Below are 10199 nucleotides of genomic sequence, written 5' to 3' on the forward strand. Positions count from 1 at the left end.
TGTTTCTATCTCCACAAATCATGGCGTAGCAAGCACTGATCAGAGAAATCAAGCTTTTGGTTGACGTAATCTGCTTCTACATCTCTACTTCAAGATCTTGGTGATTTTTCCATGGATGTCACTTCTTAGCTCTTTTAATCTTGGAGTGGATTTGGTTTTTGGGTTCTAAAAGTGATTGTGATGATGGATTGTTGCGGTAATGGTTGTTTCTGATCTGGATTTTAAGTATTCTGCATATGAACTGAAATCAAAATGATTTTGTTATTTTTTTTTCTGGAAAGATCCTTGTTTTTTGAGCGTTTCTTGCTTATCCTTACTGCAATGTGTTTGGCCCATTATTATTTTGGGTTTCTTGTGCTAGTAGTTTGGTTACTCATTCACATTTGTTCTCGTGGCCTGTGTTGATTATGAAAGTTGGAGTTTTCAGTTTGACTTCTTGTTAAGGAACCAAATGAGCTTTTCTGCTTCTAATTGATGATGTTGTGTTAAGGCTGAGTACCGCAGTGGTTTCCGAAGTTATGTTTGTCCAGTGCATAATCTGCAAGCTGTCTGGTTCTGCTATGCATAACTTTGCAGTATAGGATCTTTCTTTTGAAAAAATTGCAGGACCCTGTTAAAAAATAATGCACATAAGAATGCAAGATTAGATCTGAGTCACCAATAATGAATCAACAAAGGTTGAAGCAAAATTAAGATTGAAAGCCTTGCCTTCTGTCTTCTAATTCATGAGCATTAACATCAAGAGGAAATGAGTATTGGACTAATTACTGTTGATTGAAAGTACAGAGTGTTTTGAGGCTAAATTAGCCTTGCGTAATTGTTGTGAACTTGGGATCATTCAATGCCGTTCTAAACGCGCATATATGCAATGTATAATCCAGGCAAAATTGGGTTTTGTCTGCATCTCCACATGCTAAATGTCTTTTTTTAAAGTAAATAAATAAATATGTACTTAAAAGCAAACAACAATTTGATAGGTTTAAGAATACATTGTTGCCCTGTGCTACACTGCTATATCTAAAAAAATTATCTCCATATTGTTAACATGTTTTTTAATAAAAAAATTTAATTATGAACTTAAAATTTATTGAATATTAGTTGAGATTTTTTAAAAAATATTAATACGGTGACATATTAGATATTATTGTTTTTTTGAATATTGAGACAACAATCTATTGACTCTATCTGAGTTAATTTATTAAATTTATGACCTGGGTTATCAGACCGTGATAATTCTATAGAAAATAAATCAAAATAAATTATGAAGGACTATTCTTAATCAATCAAATATCAAATGATGAAATTAAAAAATAATATTAAATTAAAAAAAGATAAAAACATTCTCGAGTCAACCCGACTTAACTTGCAAAACTCGCAACCTAAATCATGAGATCAAGATAACCTCATAAAAAATAAATATAAAAATAATTACAAAGCCCAGTTTCCACCTAATCTATTATTGAAAGATGAAATAAAAAAAATTCCAATTAAAAAAAAGGACTAAAAGAATAAACCAAGTCGACCTAGATTAACATGTTAAACCTGCGACCTGAGTTATGAGACCAGGATAACTTCATAGAAATCAAATTAAAAAAAAATTCAAAGTCTAATTCCAAAACAACCTAATATTTAATGATGGAATTGAGATAAAAAAAAATAGAAAAAGAAGAAGATTGAGTTGTTGGAGGGTGAAATTGAAAAATAAATTCAATTAAAAAAGGATAAAAAAAAGAACCGAGTCAACTTGCCAAATATGTGATTCAAGTTATGATATTGCGATAATTTCATAAAAAGCAAATAGAAAAAAAATACGAAGCCTATTAAAAAAAATTCAATTAAAGAAGGGCAAAAAAGTAAACATGGTCAATTCAGGTCATCCTGCTAAACTCACGACCCAGGTCATGAGATCAGGATAAGTCTATAGAATGCAAATAAAAAAAATTTTGAAGTCTAATTTCCAACCAACTCAATGTTAAAAGATGAAATCGAAAAAAATCAATTAGAAAAAGTGAATCAGAAAAAAAAACAATCTAAGTTAACTCGAGTTAGCTTGTTAAATTTGCAATCTAAATAATGAGATCAGAATAAATTAATAGAAAATAAATAAAGAAAAAATAACGAAGCCTCACTTCCATTTAATCTAATATTAAAGGTTGAAATTAAAAAAATAAAAACTAAATTCATGAACATGTATATAACTTAATAAAAAGAAATTCAAAAAAATTATAAAATATAATTTTCAAAATAATAAAAGATAAAATTAAAAAAAAACCGGAAGAAGAAAAAACACAACTCTATTACAATGAATATTTTTTTAGGGTATTGTTAGAGTAATTTATTCACAAGCATTAGTGTTTTGTTAATGTTAACGATCCACCTTCAATCTAGCATCTCTCCAAACAAAAGCTTGGTTAGCGATTGTCGTCATCCAATTGTATTGCATAAAAAAAGACGGGTCTTCAGCTTGCATGCTTTTAAAATGTTCAACACATTTTGTCCATCACCAGCATGAAGAGATTTTTTTCTTCTTCTTATGACGCAAATAATTTTCACAATCCTTCAAAAAACTAACATTTTGCATACCACCTGCCTGCTCAGTTAAATAACCATATATACTTGATTATATTTAACACCCCCATCATCCATTTCATCAATCAAAGTAGCTTTAGCTTCACTAACATGTCTATGGGATGCTTGCATGCCATGTTGTTCTACAGGTGCAAGCTCATTAGTGTGATCAGAAGTGAAAGAAATTCCAGCAACACAATTTGCTCTTGTTTCCAAACAATTGATTTTCCGCACATATGTTGGGCCATTCAATCTCCTTTGGCCTTGTTTTGATCACACAAATTATCTTTGTCTAGTTGTCCCATCAATTTCATGACGAAATTTATCTTTACGCACTCTAAAACCCATTACTTCAGCAATTTCATTATAGAATTCTTATGCTTCTGCTTCATTTGGGAATCATGCCAACTTTGAAGGTTCTGTTTCAATGACTTCAAACTTATCATCATCCGTAAGATAACTCCATAATAAAGTTTACTCATCATACCTTTAAGATTGTATGTGACTGCATTTTTCTGTTGCAGTGTTATGTTGATCCATCAATTGGGTTCAGATTCTATTCCAAGCCTGACGTATTTCGATATCTCAAAACTGTGAAGCAGAACCATAGCACATCCAAGAAGGAAACAACTGTTTCTACGCAACGAACAAGCAAAGTTTGTTCTCAATGTCCTCAAACTTTCATTCTGTTTGAAACCCAGAAATTTCTTTTAAGAAACTTTTTTCTGCTTTCTCATCAGTTATGTCATGTGTGCCCATAAATTGATCTCTCTTTTAATATACCAGTCTTAAAACTTTGGTTGTATGACATGAAATCTTGCATGGTATCTTGTAAGATAATAATAAATAGAAGGGGCCTTCTTGTTTTGGCCAAATAATATCCTAATATATAAGCATTAGTCATAAGAAATTTTGAATCGTACGACACCGTTTAATAATCAAGAGAGAAACAAAATATCCAGTGCATCTGTGTAAATGAAAAAAACTCTATTTTAAAGAACAATTCATGATAACCCGAGAAAAATGTAATGTTATTATTACTATTTTTCTGGATAACCTAATAACTTATAAATTCATTAATTATTCTCATACAAAAATATTATTTTATTGCAAATGGAGTCGGCATTAATTGCCGGAATGGTATTTGTCTCCTTTCTATCAGAATTCTCTTTTGACTAGGTGATATTATTTACAGAATCGTGCGAGAAAGAGAATAAAGCTCGTCAACTTCTCTGAAGGTATTGGGATAACATTGGTGACCGAACTTGTAAGAAACCAACTCATTACTCACAGGAAATTTTATCATATTTTTTCATCAATGAATTTTAGGAGATAACACTTACAGACTGTGCTTCTGAGATTTAATAGATGCCCGGTTGATTACATGCATACATTTGCTTTTCATAGTTTGAAGAAGAAGTAGAATTACAGGGCAAATTGTATCCTTTGAAGAGCACTACAAATTATATGTACTGTTCTATAAGATTAGTCCTTTGCCGGGACACAGAGCAAAATTTGCAGAACCTGTCAAATAAATCAATAAACTTATAAAAACATGAAACAATAGGGAAGCTACAAAATGAGTCATGAAATATGAGTGTTAATGGCCAGGGCCTCTTTTGCTAGGTCCAGATGCCATCTTAAACATCAAGCTTCTCACTGAAGGACGACTGCTGGAGTTGTTTGAAGATACAACAAACGAAGCCATGCCCATTGATCCTCGAGTTCCATCTACTTGCTGGCATCCTGCGGCAATGATAGTGCTGTTTGTTGAACGAAGGGGCCTGCAATGGACGGCTCTCATCTCTGTCGACACCACTAATATTATTAGGCCTAACACAAACCAAAGGCTCTTTTCTGAGCTCCGTGTTTTCGTTGAGATCTCCATATCTTTAATTTGGTTTGATATCGTCTCTCACAGAAAGTCGTTTGAATTTCCGACGAGCACTGATATCTCTCACAAGGCTAAACTAGTTTATTTTTAGTTTGTTGTTGCTGGGCTTTATATGTGCAGTTGATGCACAGATTTATAGCAGCATATGCTTGTTCAGGACGGCGAGGCTCTTGTGAGTCCAGTGGGACCATTACAAGATTATTTGACCTGGCATACGCTACCCTTTCCATCTGTTTTGTGGTTTTATGCAGGACAAGCATTTGGTGGAGAGCTAGTAGGGCTGGGTTGGAGGGACGTTGAGCTTTTACTTTGAAAATGCCTGTGCTGTCTCAATTTGACTCTGTACATTTATTCAAGCTCAAGGACATAAATTACTTGAAAAGTCTTGAAGAAGACTGCAAGAAAGTTCACTACGTTCCATGTATGCGTGTGTGTGACATACAATATAGTGCTTTTTGCATGGTTTGGTTTCACACATATCTGAAATCAAAAGCGTGTGTTCTCATCTGTAGAACGCGGTGGTGTTTAAATTCGCTTCTGATTCTTTTTTTTCCCCCCAGCTTTACAAAGAAAGAATAATCGGGGATACGGCATGTGTCGCTGTTAAAGGACGGTCCTTGAAAGTTTTTTAAAAGAAAAAAGTTCGTAAGTGAACTGTCATCCTCCGACTACAAGACGGTGCGTCGCCAGGGGAGTAGTCTAAAAGCCACGGGAGGGGGCACGAGAACTTGCTGGACCACAAGCTCGTAAATGATTAGGCAACAAAATACGCTATTTTAATCCCCTATTATTTAAATTAAAAGATTTTGAAATATAAAATATAAATTATTGACAATTATATTCACTATATCCGTACATTGTCGGACAAAGTATATTGTCAATGCTTATTGTCCGAATTGATACATGCCTTTGCAGACAGAGAAAAAACGATTTCAAACCTCCACTTTTGTAGGAAGCGGATCCAATTCGTAGGGATATGGATGCTGAGATAGAATTACTGGTAATAGGGTGTTTGGTAGTATATGTTTTTTAAAGTTTTTGTTTAAAAAAAAGTATATTTTTTATATTTTAAAAATTATTTTTAATATCATCACGTCAAAATAATATAAAATTATTAAAAAATTATTAATTTTAATAAAAATTTAATTTTTTTAATTTTTTTTTAAACTTAAAATGAAACTATAACTAGATGTCCCGCTGGCAACTTTTTTTTGTAGTAATGTCAAAGAAAGGCATGCTTATGCTCAAAGTTTTCGACATTCCTTTTCAAACCACTTGCTTTTAAAAATGCGGGCGACCACTTGGGAGGATTAAATTCTTAATTTCCTATTATTTACCGATGGAATTGGAGTCAATAATTATAATATTGTCATCAAAACGAGACCAAGTCTCCCGTTTGAATTTTGCACTCAATACTGTTTTATATTTTTATAAAATCATTAATTAGTTTACCTTTCTTTTTTGTATCCCTGAAGGCATTTCCTGTATGTATGGGATAAAGTAGTAATTTATCCTGCTTATCTACGGCAGTAGAGAAAAGAATGGAGGAGTAACTCGAAGCCCTTTAACACTTACATATGGCGGTGTTTGACGAGTTAATTACAAGGGAAATATTGGTGTACAACGGGCACCTAAATTGACATATATGGCTACCAATATCCTTTATTGGACAATAAATTCTGCTATCAAAATCCAGTAGTGACACACTTATTCTTTAAGGTTATCTGATATCTTTTGCCTACTACAAGTCTGACAACTATATGTTTTGATTGTATTTCTGTCTGAAATATCTGCAGGCAGTCCACGTCGAATACTTTGACAGATACGTGAATTGCAACCAAACCACTCAAGGCTAAGAAGCAATATTTAGCCTTCTGTGAATCTCACTATCTCAAGATTTTCTTCTTGTCCTCTTGTGGCGTTATTAAACTGGTGTATAGCGTGCGCCATGGAGATTCTTAATAATAGTTTCAAAACTCGATGTCAACACATTATGAATCATGAGCTGAGCCAAAAAAAAAAAAATTACAAATTGCAGATCCATATCTAAGATAATACCACCGTCATTCTTAGGGTGCGTGACCGACAATAATTCCTGCAAAATTTGAAGCGATCTTGGAGTAATCCGGCAGGGGGAGAAAAAGCCGGCAATTGCCAGGTTGCCAATTGAGGATTTGTGTTTCAATTTAGCTAAACTAGCTAGGGAATGGGCGTTGACATCATTGAACCAGAACCTCTCCTCGTTCACGGACTAGAGGAAGATAGAGTATTTCATTTCTCAAGAGAATCCCATTGCGGATTTGGTAAACATAGAGCTTTCTCACATTCCATATTATTATTATTATAGCCTTGATTCGTCTTACAGAAAAAAAAAAGTATACGCATGAGCAGAAAACGTGCAATATTATATTGAAACCATATCTATGAAGTCTTACGTAATCTTTATCTAAAATCACCCAAGAATTTATGGCATCTCGAGCTTACCCAATGAGTTCGTAAATTAATATTAAGATTATGTTCGACAGATAGAACCTGGAGTGTTATTCTTGTGTTAGGAATATTTTTTTTTTTTTGCTGGTGGTTGTCTTAATCCAGGTGGTGTTTAAGACGGTAGTAGTTGTTTTTTAAAATATTTTTTTGTTGAAAAATATATTAAAATAATATTTTTAAAAAAATTTATTTTTAATATCAACACATTATTGAAACGATAAAAAAGTAAAAAATATTAATTTAAAATTAAAAAATTAAAAAATTAAAAATTTCAGTTGAAACGCTGTTATATACAAGTACATTGGTATTGGTAATGGTTCTTCAAATTTCTCTGCTTTAGGATGGAGCAGTTAAACTTTGTTACAATATATTAATGAAAGAAAGATAAAGCCATTAACTGATTTTTTTCCCCCATCTTATCATGGGTCCAAGTTTTTGAATTTAAAAGGGAATGTTAGGTTTAAGCAACACTGACCTTACTTTATAAATTAATCAATTTGACTGTAGTAATTAGAGCTTTTTTACAGTATAGATATTAACTTTGTTGACTAGTTGTCATAATCAGGAATCACATATTGTGCTGAAAAAGGGTACTTCTTCAAGACATTTTTTTTTGTCATTTGGATCAACAACTAGAGATTTGGTATGTGTTGGAATTTCTCAAACGAACTCAAGTATTTATGCACTAGTTATTTCCCTACCAGTCCAAGAGTTTTCCTCTTGTTCATTCTCCTATTTAGACCCAAACCATCTCTTTTTTCTTCTACTAGCAAACAACCTGAGCAACAGAAATGAAGTATCCTTGTCGTTGCATCTCATATTCCCTGATTAAGTTTTCTGTCTCTATTATCACATTCCTCCTCGTCCTCTCCTGTTTCATGAACGTGGAGAGCTCTAGAACTCCTGGGCGTCATCTTCTTTCTCCTAGTTCAATCAATGCATTCAAGACAGCTCCAGCTGGTGCTAGTCCCGGTCAGAGAGGGACTGAACACCTGCCTCAAGAATACTCTGGCCCCAGTCACAGAGGTGTTGGTCACTTATTAATAGCCCCATAATTACCAAGTTCATGTTCAGCTAATCGTCTCTATGTTTTATTCGCTTTTCCATCCAGCTGCCTGCAGAATGTATGGTCTTTCTTTCTCATTATGCATTACACTAGAGAAGTTGAACCACGTACGTAGTGATACTATACTCTGTTTGTGATTGCTTTGATAAAGCCTAGAAATTCATCAAATATAGTTTTTGTTTATTATATCGACTTCTTGTGCTGGGAAAATACAGAAAGGTATTCAGTGGGTTTGGTCCATTTGCAGATAGACGAACCAGTTTCAGATTTTTGCTATTTTAGTTGCTTTGCGAGAAGAACATCAGCTTAAATATGATTATTTCATGCTTATGAGAATTGTGCTTTGCTCCAGCAACGTCTGCATACAATGCATATCAACGTATGAATCACAACTTCAAGAACCATTCACACGGTTAAGTAGGGCGAAGCTTAACTATTCTTGAGAACTTCTACTTTGATGCGTTTGATTAAATAGTCTTTAAGGTTTTTAACTTTTGTTATTGCATCCTTTAATCTCGAACAATTAAGTGTAATTAATTTTAATGGTATGATAAACTTCTCATGCATATTAAAATATTTTAAAATTTGTATCTTTACATGATATTATCATCAAGTGAAAACAAATCATTTCATTTCCTGACAGCAAAATAAAAATAAAAATGTTATGCATAATTGAAATATCTTCAGGAAAATCCGGCGGGCTTATTCAATAATTTAATGAACAGAAAGAAGCAAATGTTAATGGAATAAACCAAGCATCGTTGAAATGACAAAACTTAGAATTTAGTCTCTAAAACTTATTTAAATTAGTATTTTTAACTCAAATCATTATAGTTTTTGCAAGAAAAAATTATTAATGTTGTTTTCTATACTTAAGAATAATAAAAACATTATATGAAAAAAAAAGATTTTTTTTTTACCAATGTTTATTTTTGGTATTATATAATTAAATAAAAAATAAGTTTTAAAAGATTCTTTGTGACAGCACATGAGTAATATTACTAGTTTGCATTATATTTCATAACTCATTTTTTTATCTCAATTTTTCCATGTGTTTTCAGATTTTCCAAGAAATACATTTTCAATGAAATTCAAACAATTTTTGTTATTTTCATTTTTTTTAGACAAGATAGATAAAAATAATAAAAAATAAAATAAATTTGGGGGAGTGAAATGAGAAAATAAAAAAGGGGACTAAAGTGACTTATAACTAATCATGCAAATGATAAAAATATAAATAAAAGAATTAAACAAAATTAAAAATTATAGGAAGATTCTACACGATTAAGAGAAAAAAGAGTTAATTTTGACCACAATCAAGATGAAAATAATATAAAATATTTTAATATTATTTTTAAAAGGCTCGGAAAATATAAATAGGGTACACACAAAAAAAGATAAGAAAAAAAAGCAAAAAGCAAAAAATACCCTATACACCTAAATTCCCTCTCCCTCAACCGGGAAAAAATAAAAATAAAAAACTAGCTAAAAAAATCATGGCAGCCGTGAAACCCACGCCTGAGCTACACGCGCCACAGCTCTCAAGTTTCTTCCCACGCGTTGCCATTGTCTTCCTTCATTCCAGCAGCTTCAGTCCAGTTCTAGCCGACTCTAGCGACCCCAATGCGTGGTTCACTTGTTTTATTTTGCTTTTGATTAATTAACTATTAGTGTTTGATTTTTGTGTTAGATTATATTTGCTATATATATATGAATAAATTTATGGGACCATGTCGTTAATTATATGGATTTTATTGTGGAATATCTATATTGATCATTGTAAATTTATGAATTGTATAATATTCAAAATGATTTTATCATCACAAAATTGAATTTTATAATCTAAAATGCAGGCTTTGTTTTCACTAAAACAAAAGAATGTGCAAATAAAATTTTGTTTTTATTAAATAATCAAATTGTGGATGGTATAATTTTTTAAAGGGTTCTGTTTTCAAGAAGTTGAGTTTTTTAATTAAAAAATAATTATAATAGATATAACCTTTTTTCTGAAGAAATATGTTAATAAAAAAAATGTATTGTTTTAATCAAAGAGTTAACTTGAGAGTTGTGTAATCGTTAAAAGGGTTTTACTTCCAAAAAATTGAAACTTTGTGGTTTTAAAAAGAAAATATAAGGTTATGTTTTTATTGAAGAATTGATCAAGTATGGTAAAATCTTTTA

Source organism: Populus trichocarpa, chromosome 2, assembly GCF_000002775.5.
Source record: "Populus trichocarpa isolate Nisqually-1 chromosome 2, P.trichocarpa_v4.1, whole genome shotgun sequence".
NCBI lineage: Eukaryota > Viridiplantae > Streptophyta > Magnoliopsida > Malpighiales > Salicaceae > Populus > Populus trichocarpa.